Source organism: Neoarius graeffei, chromosome 1 (assembly GCF_027579695.1).
Source record: "Neoarius graeffei isolate fNeoGra1 chromosome 1, fNeoGra1.pri, whole genome shotgun sequence".
In the NCBI taxonomy this organism is placed as follows: Eukaryota; Metazoa; Chordata; class Actinopteri; order Siluriformes; family Ariidae; genus Neoarius; species Neoarius graeffei.
In genome coordinates, this window is record NC_083569.1 from 110,698,551 (window position 1) to 110,710,964 (window position 12,414).

Below are 12,414 nucleotides of genomic sequence, written 5' to 3' on the forward strand. Positions count from 1 at the left end.
AATGTTCAATTCATTGATGGATTGATCTGAAACTTTACAAAATATTGGATATCGTGATTCTGATGATATTGACACGTCTAATTCACATGCCTAGTACAGTATCACCATCTGGCCAAGCAGGAAATGTGCCAAAAATTTTCAGTGCTTTGACGGATTGATCTATGACATGCCTGACATGGCGCCACCAACACACTCACACTCATACATGTAGCACACACACACACTCGTACACACTCTCTCACAGGTATGCACTCGCATGCACACGCAACATCTGAACTCTCTCTCTCCCTCCGACAGACAGACACATACACGCATGCACAATAATAGTGACCTGCCATCATTGTGCTTTTTGTTGCAGACATATGAAAACTCTGCATGCGCGCACACACACTGCAGACACAGGAAAGCTAAGATGACTTAAGATTACAGCGTGAGATGGGGATAAGGAGGAGACGCTTATAGTTTTGTACATATATAAATGTACATTTTCACACCACAGAAACACACAGTCTTTGTCTGTCTATCTCTCATCCGTCAAGCAGTCATAGCATTTGCAACATGCACATCACCTTTGAACATTTGATGAATATATGACGTGACTGTTTTGTTGGGTGGCGGAATGTCCTGGGTTGCGGAACCACACGTGCGAGGGTCCGTCAAGGCCGCTAGCGGCTTTAATTTAAATTGCGTTTTCACAGCTTTCTTCTTCTTAAACACAATTATTTTGATTTATGAATATAAAGAAAAATGGCGTTTGACTCAACACTTACATTTATGAATAGTAAATTTTAACAATGAAATGGATTAAAAATATTTTTTGTCCAGCAGTGGTGTCAGTGAAACTCTGTAACTAGGGCCAATGATTTTCCGCGATTGCGGAAAACGGATGGAAATTACGGAAATTTTTTTTTATAGTGAAATGGATTTTTGACTGCCAAACGGAATTTTTGGAAATAATTTTTTTTTTTAGTATATCTGCGCTTGTATTAAATTTTTCAACATTGCTCACGTGTCAAAGTGTAACTGCCGCAGAAGGCTTCTGTGTAACTGCCGCTAACGTCCAAGCAGACATGCCTTTCCGGTCAAGGCAGCTTTGTTGGTGATTGGCTTGTGGCATACCTAGCCAGCCAATGAGCTGCTCGTTTACAGATTCGCTGCCCGTGTTGCAACCAGAATGGCGATCGCGAAACAGAAACAAATGCATCCTAGTTCATTACATTAAATTAATGTAAAACTGATGAACTTATTCATATTAACAATTTCTGGCTAAAATAATAGCAATTATACACTGACTATAATTCCATTATTAGGATATAATCTGAATTAATATGGTTGCCAGTGGCGAGCGTGGACGTTGAGCGCTCTTTTTCCATGTATAAACATCTTCTAAGTGATGGAAGATTGAGTCTCACGGAGACCAACACTAAGCAACTTATGATGCTCTATCATAATGGTGATATCGAGCAGCGTTTCTCGGTACTCTGAGAACTCGGTACTCTCAATATTATATTCAGATGATATATGCTATTATATTGCACATATTATATATGAAATGGGTTTTTAGTTCACGGTGATCCTAGTTTCTTGATTTATCTGTTATCAGTATGTCAAAGTATTTTGAGTTGTCTCAATCTGTGATCCCACTTAAATTTTTATTAATGCAATTTATCAGCCTACTGACTTCATCATGCAAAGGACCATTTGTGTCTAGAGATGCAATACTTTGAAACCCAAGTAAAATTATGCCAGCTAGAATTACTAAATTGGAGCGAAACAGAATAATTTTGAACTGAAATTGTGAAACGGAATTTTTCATTGTCCGAAACAGAAAAAGCCAGATTTTGAAACGGAAAATCATTTGGGTCCAAGTAACACGTTCGAATAAACAAGAAGGAAATTTGAGTTAGTTTTTGTGTATAAGGTTACAAACTTTTTTTTTTTCAAAAACTACGAGTAGTTGCAAGTTCACAATACGCATGGATGGTTATCAGCAGAAAATCACTAATGTGAGCCATTTCATGTTTGACAATGTTATGCACATATTCAGAATTTTGTTGTTCGTCCGTTGTCAACGATGACCAAGAACATCACGTGGTGGTAGAAGAAGACGAGATGTGTGTCCGACTGTGGCTGATCAGTCCAATGCGAGCACGGAAGCCTCTGCTCCAGGTCGGGCACAGGTAGTCTGCAGGGATTGAAGGCAGAGAATTGGCTCTGGACTCGCGCAGCTCACGCTTCCTTTGCACCTCTGCTATCTTGTTCTGCTCAGAAGAGGTAGCACCTTTGGCTATGCCAGGCTGGGCAGTCTTGTGCCTGTGTTTCCCAGGTGTTTGGGTTGATGCCAAAGCTCTTCAGGGAGGCTTTGAGCGTGTCCTTGAAGTGCTTTTTCTGCCCTCCTTGTGAACTCTTGCCTTCCACCAGTTCGCCATACAGCAGTCTCTTGGGCAGGCGTGTGTCAGGCATTTGGACAAGATGGTTTGCCCACCTGAGTTGGGCTCCCTTCAGCAGGGTCTGGATGCTTGGCAGGTTGGCTGTAGAAAGGACCTCTGTGTCTGGGATCTTGTCTTGCCAGGTTATTTTCAGCAGCTTTCTCAGGCAGTTCATGTGGAAGCAGTTTAGATTTCTGTCATGGCCCACATACTGTCCAGATCTCACAGGCGTACAGTAGTGTGGGCAGTACGACTGCCTTGTACGCCTTCAGCTTTGTGGTCAGCTTGATGCCTCTCCTTTCCCACGCTGACTCGCGTAGTCACCTGAATGCCGAACTTGCCTTAGCAATGCGTGCGTCAATCTCGTCGTCAATCTTCACAGATCTAGAGATGGTGCTATTGAGGCATGTGAACTTATCCACTGCCTTCAGAGTTATGTGGAACCAATTATTGCTGTTGGAGGGCAACAGTGATATTTGGTTCCACATACGTCTTCTGCGGTGCTGGCTGGTGCAAGACGTCTGTCTTCTTGGTACTGATTGTAAGGCCAAAGTTATAACAGGCAGTTGAGAGACTGTTCATGCTCTCTTGCATATGTGCCTCTGTGGTAGCATTGAGTGCAGTGTCATCTGTGAACAGAAAATCATGCACCGAGTCTTCTTCAACCTTGGTCTTTGCTTGTAGCCTCCGCAGGCTAAATAAGTTTGCCATCAGTCCTGAATCTGATCTTGATGCTGGTTTCGTCATCATTTCAGAAGGCGTCTGACAGCATGGCTGAGAGCGTTATGCTGAACAGTGTGGGTGCCACTACACAGCCCTGTTTGACTCCGTTGGTAACTGGGAAGGCATCGGAGGATTCTCCATCGTCCAGTACTCGAGCGAGCATGCCGTTGTGGAACTGGCGCACTCTACTGACAAACTTGTCCAGGCAGCCAAACTTCCCCATGATCTTCCATAGACCTTCTCGGCTGACCGTATCGAAGGCCTTGGTCAGGTCTACAAACGTGGTGTACAGGTCCCTGTTCTGTTCCTGGCATTTCTCCTGAACTTGACATGCGGCAAAGATCATATCAACTATTCCCTGATCACCTCTGAAGCTGCATTGACTCTCTGGCAGGTGTCTGTTTTCCAGGTGCTGAATGAGGCGGTTGAGGAGGACTCTTGCGAGGATCTTTCCAGCAGTGACAAGGAGGGAGATTCCTTTGTGGTTGTCACAAGACTGCCAGTTACCCTTTTTTTCATAAAGATGGACAATGGAGACATCCTTGAGCTCCTGAGTGATAACTTCCTCTTGCCACATGGTCTGAAATAGCTGGGTGAGCTTCTGTACCAAACCTGGGCCTCCTGCCTTGTAGATTTCAGCTGGGATGGAGTCAGAGCCTGGTGTCTTGCCATTTGAGAGGAGCTTAATTGCTTTCTCAAGCTCTGGTTCTGTTGGAGGTTCTGCCATGATGGTGTTGACATCTGCTTGTGGTATACGAGCAATGGTTTCAGCGTGGATGGACAAGGGTCTGTTCATTTTTTTTTAACTTTATTTTTATGGAGTCATTTATTTTACATTCTAGAAAGAGAGAAAAAGTGTAAGAAAAAGGCACAGATGGGGAATAGAAAATAAGCAGGGGGTAGATGAATCACAATGATGTGTACATATTAAGAGAGAGGGCTAGATCCAGGGTTTAGAAACATTTCAGTCCTTTTTGTTCCACTTGTCCATATTCTCTTTTCTCCACATCGAGACAGAGCAGAAGCCTTCTCATATAAGTGCAATAAACATTGAGAGGGTACATCGACTAGGACATTAAAGGGGCATGTTACACAAACAAACAAAAAAAAAACCCAAACACAATTAGTTACAGGGTTCTCCACGGATTGAAAATATAGGGGGGTGGGGGTCAATCGGATGACCTTGAAACAAATTTGCATAAATTTACATATGTCATTTGCATAAAATACTCTCAAATAGTAATCATTTAGAATAGAGGAATCAATTGGACTGGTACAAAACACATCATACATCAAACATTACACACACATCATATTCAGACACATTGTTTGAAATGGAACTGGAAAAAATATTTTTTTATTTAGCAAACTACAAAAAAAGAACAGAAAAGTTTTTGTATTAACTATATTCACACTGCTCCACAAAAGCTGACATTGTTTGAAATGGAAATGTAATTGCAGGCACCACTGGAAAAAATAATTTTTTTTAGAGTCAAGTACATTGAAAAGATGTTTTAACTATTTAAACTGCTCCATGGCTATATTTGCCGCACCAACTTTGAACTTTTTGTTTTTATCCTTTGTTATTGTCGGCAGAGAAATAATCAGTTATCTCGAACTTGGTGTCGATTCACACGTTATTATAAAGGCGTGTGTGGCAGCGGGGGCGTGGTCAAGCATCGGTCTGTGACAGGAGGGCGGAGTCAGGGAAGGTAAGTGGCAGATCACTACACCTGTCGTTAATTAATGTTTGTGTGTCTTCCCAGTGACCACGCCCTATTTAAGGAGAGAGAGCGAGAGCAGAGGGAGCTCTCTCCCCAACCAGACGGCTGATGCGTGTGCATTTGTCTGAGCATGTGAGAGAGTATATATGAACGCTGAAAAGCTGAATAAAAGAGTTTTGTGAACTCAGTTCTGGCCTGCCGTCCTTCTGTGCTCAACCCACCTACATGAACTGTCACAGTGGTGCTGAAACCCGGGAGAGCGCAGAAGGACGGCAGGCCAGAACTGAGTTCACAAAACTCTTTTATTCAGCTTTTCAGCGTTCATATATACTCTCACACACGCTCAGACACATGCACACGCATCAGCTGTCTGGTTGGGGAGAGAGCTCCCTCTGCTCTCGCTCTCTCGCCTTAAATAGGGCGCAGTCCCTGGGAAGGCACACAAACACATTAACGACAGGTGTAGTGATTCTGCCACTTACCTTCCCTGACTCCGCCCTCCTGTCACAGATTGATGCTTGACCACGCCCCCGCTGCCACAGCGTGTTATCTCCCGGCGCAAAAGCAATGTGTCAAAAACGCCGAAGTGTGAAACGCTTTTCTTAGACTATAATCGTCAGACTGACTAAACTAATTGCTGGTAAATGAGTTTCACACTCGGGTGTTGTCGCATTGTCGGTACTCCAACAGAGAAAGGCTGTCTGTCACAAAGAAAACAAAGGGACGTCTCTTCCTTTTGTAAAGGGGCGGCAGAAATTAAACGGGGGCGGGAATCACAGAAAGGGGGGCGGCCCGCCCCTCTAAAACCCCTCGTGGAGAACCCTGAGTTACATGGGTACCGTATTTTCTGGACTATAAGCCGCTACTTTTTTCCTAGGTTTTGAACCATGCGGCTTATACAAAGGTGCGGCTATTCTGTGGATTTTTCTTCCACCACTAGGGGCGCTCTAACCGGAAGTAGAATCAAAAATAAGATAGACGAAAAATCAATGCAAAGAAGAATTAGCAGATCTTTAGCAGATAGAACACGCACGACAAATGAAGAAGACGACTTCATGGGTTTCAGCGAAGATGATTAAAGTGACTTGTGGTTTCAAACACAGGAGAAATGAAGGTAAATAAATACCGGTTATTTTCTCTTGGTTCTGTTCCGTTTTAATCAGCAAAGTTGCTGCCGTGTTAAAAGGCACTGTTCAGAAAGAATCTGTTCAGGTACATACATGTACATTTACAGTACAAAATCGTTCTGTACATGCAGTAAATATCTAATTTTTCAACATAGATATCTGCGGCTTATAGCTCGGTGCGGCTTGTATATCTTTTAAAAAAAAAATTTTTTTTAAATAGAGCGGATGCGGCTTATATACAGGTGCGCTCTATAGTCCAGAAAATACGGTACTTATTAATTACATCCTGTTGTGATGAGGGGCCACTCATTCAATATGAACTGTCCATTTCCTCCAGTATGGAGTAAATTTGTCCATGCACAGGTTCAAGGAAAAAGTCAGCTTTTCCCTGTCATACATTTCTTTTACAATTCCAATCCACTCCTCTTTCGATGGGGATTCTTTTGTTAGCCATCTTCTTGTAATAGCTTTTTTACTGGCTGCTAACATTATTTTAACCAAATATTTATCTGTGACATTGATAGTGGGGGGGAGATGTTACCAAGATAAATTGTGCAAAAATCGTTTTTAATCTCAAAGCCTACTATTGATTTTATCTCCTCCACTACATCCCGCCAGTAGGATTGTACAATTGGACAGTCCCAGAAAACATGGAAATGATCCACCTGAGAGTTTCCACACACTCTCGAGCACCGTCCGTAACTAGGCTGGCCTTTCTGAAGTTGTTTAATTCTTGGAGCGATAAAAAAAATCGAATTATATTTTTCCATGTAAATTCCCTCCAATGACCAGAACTTGAAGTGCTCATTTGAGTTTTACAAATGTTCTGCCATTCATCTTCTGAAATGATTATCTTTGCTTCTTTTTCCCAGTTGGATTTAACATAGAGTGGAAAACCCAATGTATGACTGTAAACAGGAGTAGATTCTGGTAATCAATTTCCGGTTTAGCTTAGATTTGTATGCGTCAATCAAAATGTTAATTAAATCAGAGTTGCATTCCTCTGTTGTTTTTTTAAATATCACTTAAAATGAGCTCTAACTTGAAGGTATCTGAAGAAGTCTTGATTTTCCAAGTCGCAGTTGTCTATTGGCCCTTTTCCACTACCCTTTTTCAGCTCACTTCAGCCCGACACGGCTCGCGTTTCGACTACCAAAAACCAGCACGACTCAGCTCGCTTCAGCCCTGCTTAGCCCCTAAAACTCGCACCGTTTTGGAGTGGGGCTGAAGCGAGCCAAGCCGTGCCGAGTGAGGTTGGGGGCGTGAGCAGACACTCCCCTGTGCACTGATTGGTGAGGAGGAGTGTCCTCACATGCCCACACACGCCCCGCGAGCGCGCTGGGATCTGTAAACACCGTAAACCCGGAAGGAGAATTACGAATTACGAGAATTTCTGAAGCCTTATGCGCCTCGCCTCATCTATACGCTCTTGCCAGTATCTGTTGGCGTTGTCGGTGACAACAAGCCACAGCACCAAGACCAGCAACACTAACGACTCCATGTCCTCCATGTTTATTGTTTACTATTCGGGTCGTGAGACTACCGCTTAAAAGCTCACTGAATCAGTGACATACAGAGCATCGTGGACGAGTTCGCGGAGCGCAAGGCTCGTCGTATGCCCTTCAAATAATGCGCGCAGTAGGCTATTGATGTTTTATTATGAGCCACGTACAGTATGTCACCTGTTTTTTTGTTTCTGAGTTACATGTTCGTTTGAAGGACTTAATGTACAAAATAACATAGTTGCACCCCGTAGTGTTGAAATTGGTAAACACAGTGCATTCAGTGAGGTTTGCACCGCCCTCCTTTTATTTCTGACTCTTCCTGTCACCGTTGCAACCTCTGAGCGCTCATTCGTATGCCCTTCAAATAATGTGCGCAGTATAGGCTATTGATGTTTTATTATGAGCCATGTACAGTATCCTAATGTTTTTTGTTTCTGAGTTACATGTTCGTTTGAAGGATTTGATGTACTAAATAACATAGTTGCACCCGGTAGTGTTGAAATTGGTAAACACCGCAGTTGCGGACATTTTGTAGCCTAAAATGATGTTATGATAAGCTTTAATAAAGGGCCCGGTCATTTGCCCCGCCCCCGGCCCGGCTCTGACTTGTTCCGCCATTGTCACTGATGTCACTGTTTGCGCTGCTTAACGACATCACGTGACGTCCACCCACTTTCGCTAACTCCACCCAATGTGTCCACCCACTTCCAGCCAGCACGGTTCAGCGCGGTTGTAGTCGAAATGCAACTCCAACAGCCCCGCTCAGCTCGACTCAGCACGGCACGGCTCAGCCGCATTTGTAGTGGAAAAGCGGCATAAGTTTTTGAAAACAGTCTAGTCTCCCTTTGTCAGAAATAAGACAGTACGTTGTGATGCCTTTAAAGAGCCACTGTTTGAAACGCCTATCCATCTGGGCGGGTATAAAATCATCATATGCTACCCATCATAATAATTTAATGTGATTTTCTAGTTTACTTTTACGACATTTACAAAACCAAATGTTTAAGGGTGTTTTTGTCCAACCACTTAAGTTTTGTTTATGCAGCAAGTATAGATTTCTGTCTCCAAGCAGGCTCTGGAGGGGAATGTCCAGTTGGCTTAATTCTAGATTTTTCCATTTAGCATTATAATATGGGTTGCACAAATAAATCAAATATCTAAGCTGTGCTGATTTGTAGTAGTTCACTATGTTTGGCAGAGATAATCGCCCTTTTTCTTTGGGCAGTTGCAATGTATTATATCTGATCCTTGGTTTAAGGCCTTTCCAAATGAACCCAGATAGCATTCTGTTAATTGTTTTTCAGGTTTTTCTATAGGTATTGACAGAAAAAGAAAAAGCAATTGTGGCAGGATGTTCATTTTAACTATGTCTGTTCGGTTATGCAAGTCCAGTGGTAATAAACTCCATTTGTTTAAATCTGTCTATCTTTTTAGTCATTGGCTAATTGCGTAGATGGTGGATAAATCCTTTGCAATTTTTATTCCTAAATATTTAATGGTGTTATTCTCCCATTTAAAATTGCAAAGGTTATTTATTTGTAGTGAGGGTATATAATTAAATGAACTAACTTGTGTTTTGTCTCGTCTCGTCTTCTTCCGCTTTATCCGGGACCGGGTCGCGGAGGCAGCAGTCTAAGCAGGGAAGCCCAAACTTCCCTTTCCCCAGACACCTCGGCCAGCTCCTCGGGAAGAACACCGAGGCGTTCCCAGGCCAGCCGAGAGACATAGTCCCTCCAGCGTGTCCTGGGTCTTCCCCGGGGCCTCCTCCCGGGGGGACATGCCTGGAACACCTCCCCAGGGAGGCGTCCAGGAGGCATCCGAAAAAGATGCCCGAGCCACCTCAGCTGATTCCTCTCGATGTGGAGCAGCAGCGGCTCTACTCCGAGCTCCTCCCGAGTGACTGTGCTTCTCACCCTATCTCTAAGGGAGCGCCCAGCCACCCTGCGAAGGAAACTCATTTCGGCCGCTTGTATCCGCGATCTTGTCCTTTCGGTCATTACCCAAAGCTCATGACCATAGGTGAGAGTCGGAACGTAGATCGACCGGTAAATTGAGAGCTTCGCCTTTTGGCTCAGCTCCTTCTTCACCACAACGGACCGGTAAAGCGACCGCATCACTGCGGAGGCTGCACCGATCCGCCTGTCGATTTCACGCTCCATCCTTCCCTCACTCGTGAACAAGATCCCGAGATACTTAAACTCCTCCACTTGAGGCAGAACTTCTCCACCAACCTGGAGAGGGCAAGCCACCCTTTTCCGGTCGAGAACCATGGCCTCGGACTTGGAGGTGCTGATTCTCATCCCAGCCGCTTCACACTCGACTGCAAACCGCCCCAGTGCATGCTGAAGGTCCTGGTTTGAAGAAGCCAACAGGACAACATCATCCGCAAAAAGCAGAGATGAAATCCTGTGGTTCCCAAACAGGATTCCTTCTGGCCCCTGGCTGCGCCTAGAAATTCTGTCCATAAAAATTATGAACAGAACCGGTGACAAAGGGCAGCCCTGCCGGAGTCCAACATGCACCGGGAACAGGTCTGACTTACTGCCGGCAATGCGAACCAGACTCCTGCTCCGTTCGTACAGGGACCGGACAGCCCTTAGCAAAGAGCCCCAAACCCCATACTCCCGAAGCACCCCCCACAGAATACTACGGGGGACACGGTCGAATGCCTTCTCCAGATCCACAAAGCACATGTGGACTGGTTGGGCAAACTCCCATGAACCCTCGAGCACCCTATGAAGGGTATAGAGCTGGTCCAGTGTTCCGCGACCAGGACGAAAACCGCATTGTTCCTCCTGGATCCGAGGTTCGACTATTGGTCGAATTCTCCTCTCCAGTACCCTGGAGTAAACCTTCCCTGGGAGGCTGAGAAGTGTGATTCCCCTATAATTGGGGCACACTCTCCGGTCCCCTTTCTTAAAAAGAGGGACCACCACCCCAGTCTGCCACTCCAGAGGCACTGTCCCTGACCGCCACGCGATGTTGCAGAGGCGTGTCAACCAAGACAGCCCCACAACATCCAGAGACTTGAGATACTCAGGGCGGATCTCATCCACCCCCGGTGCCTTGCCACCGAGGAGCTTGCAAACCACCTCAGTGACTTCGGCTTGGGTAATGGACGAGTCCACCTCTGAGTCATCAGCCTCAGTCTCCTCAGTGGAAGACATGACGGTGGGATTGAGGAGATCCTCAAAGTATTCCTTCCACCGCCCGACAATGTCCCCAGTCGAGGTCAACAGCTCCCCACCTGCACTGTAAACAGTGTTGGCAGAGTACTGCTTCCCCCTCCTGAGGCGCCGGACGGTTTGCCAGAATTTCTTCGAGGCCGACCGATAGTCCTTCTCCATCTTGTGTTTTGTGTATGTTTAATTTATAACCCGAGTAACAACTGAATGTTTTCAAGGAGCATGTTAATTTCGGTAAACTCGAGTCTGGCTGCGAAAGAGTGATCAATATGTCCTCTGCGTAAAGGCAAGTCTTAAACTCGGTGCTGTTAATCCAAATTCTTCTTATGTCCTGATCTTCTTTAATAGCCTGAGCGAGAGGTTCGATAAATAGGGCAAACAAGGCTGGACTTAAGGGACATCTCTGCTGACAGCCTCTTTCAAGTGGCACGATGTTGGTCAGATTACCATTCATTTTGATTCTGGCTGAGGAGGAATGATGTTTTTTTTAGATATAGGATGACGTTAATATTAAAGCCAAATTTGCAGCGTTAAGTATAGGTATTCCCAACTAACTGAATCGAATGCCTTTTCGGCATCGAGGCTGAGAACAATGGACTTTATTTTTGCCCATGTGCTCCATTCAATGTAAAGCCCATCTTAAGTTATCTTGTGTCTGTCTGGTTTTAAGGAGCCCTGTCTGGTCGTCATCTATTATGTCTGGAATAATATTTTCTAATCTTTTTGCGATTATTGAGGCGTATAGTCCAAGTTTAAAATCGATATCGGTCTGTATGAACTGCACTCAGATTTATCGTTGCCCACCTTGGGAATTACAGAGATGATGGCATGTCTCCAGGAGGCTGGTGTTTCTCCTCCATTAAGTGTAAAATTAAAGCATTTCAATAATGTTGGTGATAGTAACTCTCTAAATGTTTTTATACCATTCTGCGGAGTATCCATCCTCACCTGGCATTTTATTTGTTTTGAGCCTCGATGGCATTATCCAGCTCTTTGTGTTATTTCATTCATCTTTTTTTTTTATTCTGTTCTGATCCAATGGATGGTAAATCCAATGAGTTCAGAAAATGTACAATGCTCAAAGAATCAGTTCGGTTGTGTGTACAAATCTTTATAGTAATTTTCAAGAGTTTTGTATTTCTTTTAATTTATGACACATATTTTTCCAGATCGTTTGTCCTTAAAGGTCTCCTAGCATCGTTTTTTCATTAATTTTGCAGTGGTCTCTAGTATGAATGAATGCCCTGTGAGCCGGTTTTGGTGAAAAAAATGCTGTCAGGCTGTTCTAGTTTGGTGGAGGAGTGGGTGGCGGGAGAACGACAGGATTTCAGCTCTTATTCATTAATGTTCATGACATGTAAACGTGTTATCTCTGATTGGCTAACAGCACTGTGACGCTGCCTCCAGTGGGTCAGGACAAGCGGATGTGGGTGTCTTTGTAAAAACTGTTTTGATTGGCTATTATGGTCTCGACATCGATGTTTTGACCAATAACAATGTAGATAACACGAATTTTACATCACATTCAACGAGATTTAAACGAGACTAAAGATGGCGACTTAGAAATAATGTGTAAACATCGTTGGAGTTAATAAAGTTTGAACAGCATGAAGGAACATACCCCAACCCCCCGAAATTAATAAAAAAAATTCTCAACGGATTTGGCATAATATAAAAAGGTTGTTTTTTACTCAGAAAAAGCGGAAAACTCTCATCCCTGC

The 12,414-nt window shown here is 44.1% G+C and overlaps 1 protein-coding gene across 10 annotated transcripts in view; it reads left to right on the top strand.

Annotated features, from left to right (window-relative positions):
• LOC132881935 (tigger transposable element-derived protein 1-like) overlaps window positions 1-12,414 on the top strand; it is a 155,128-nt gene that overhangs the window by 104,455 nt on the left and 38,259 nt on the right. The window lies entirely within an intron of this gene.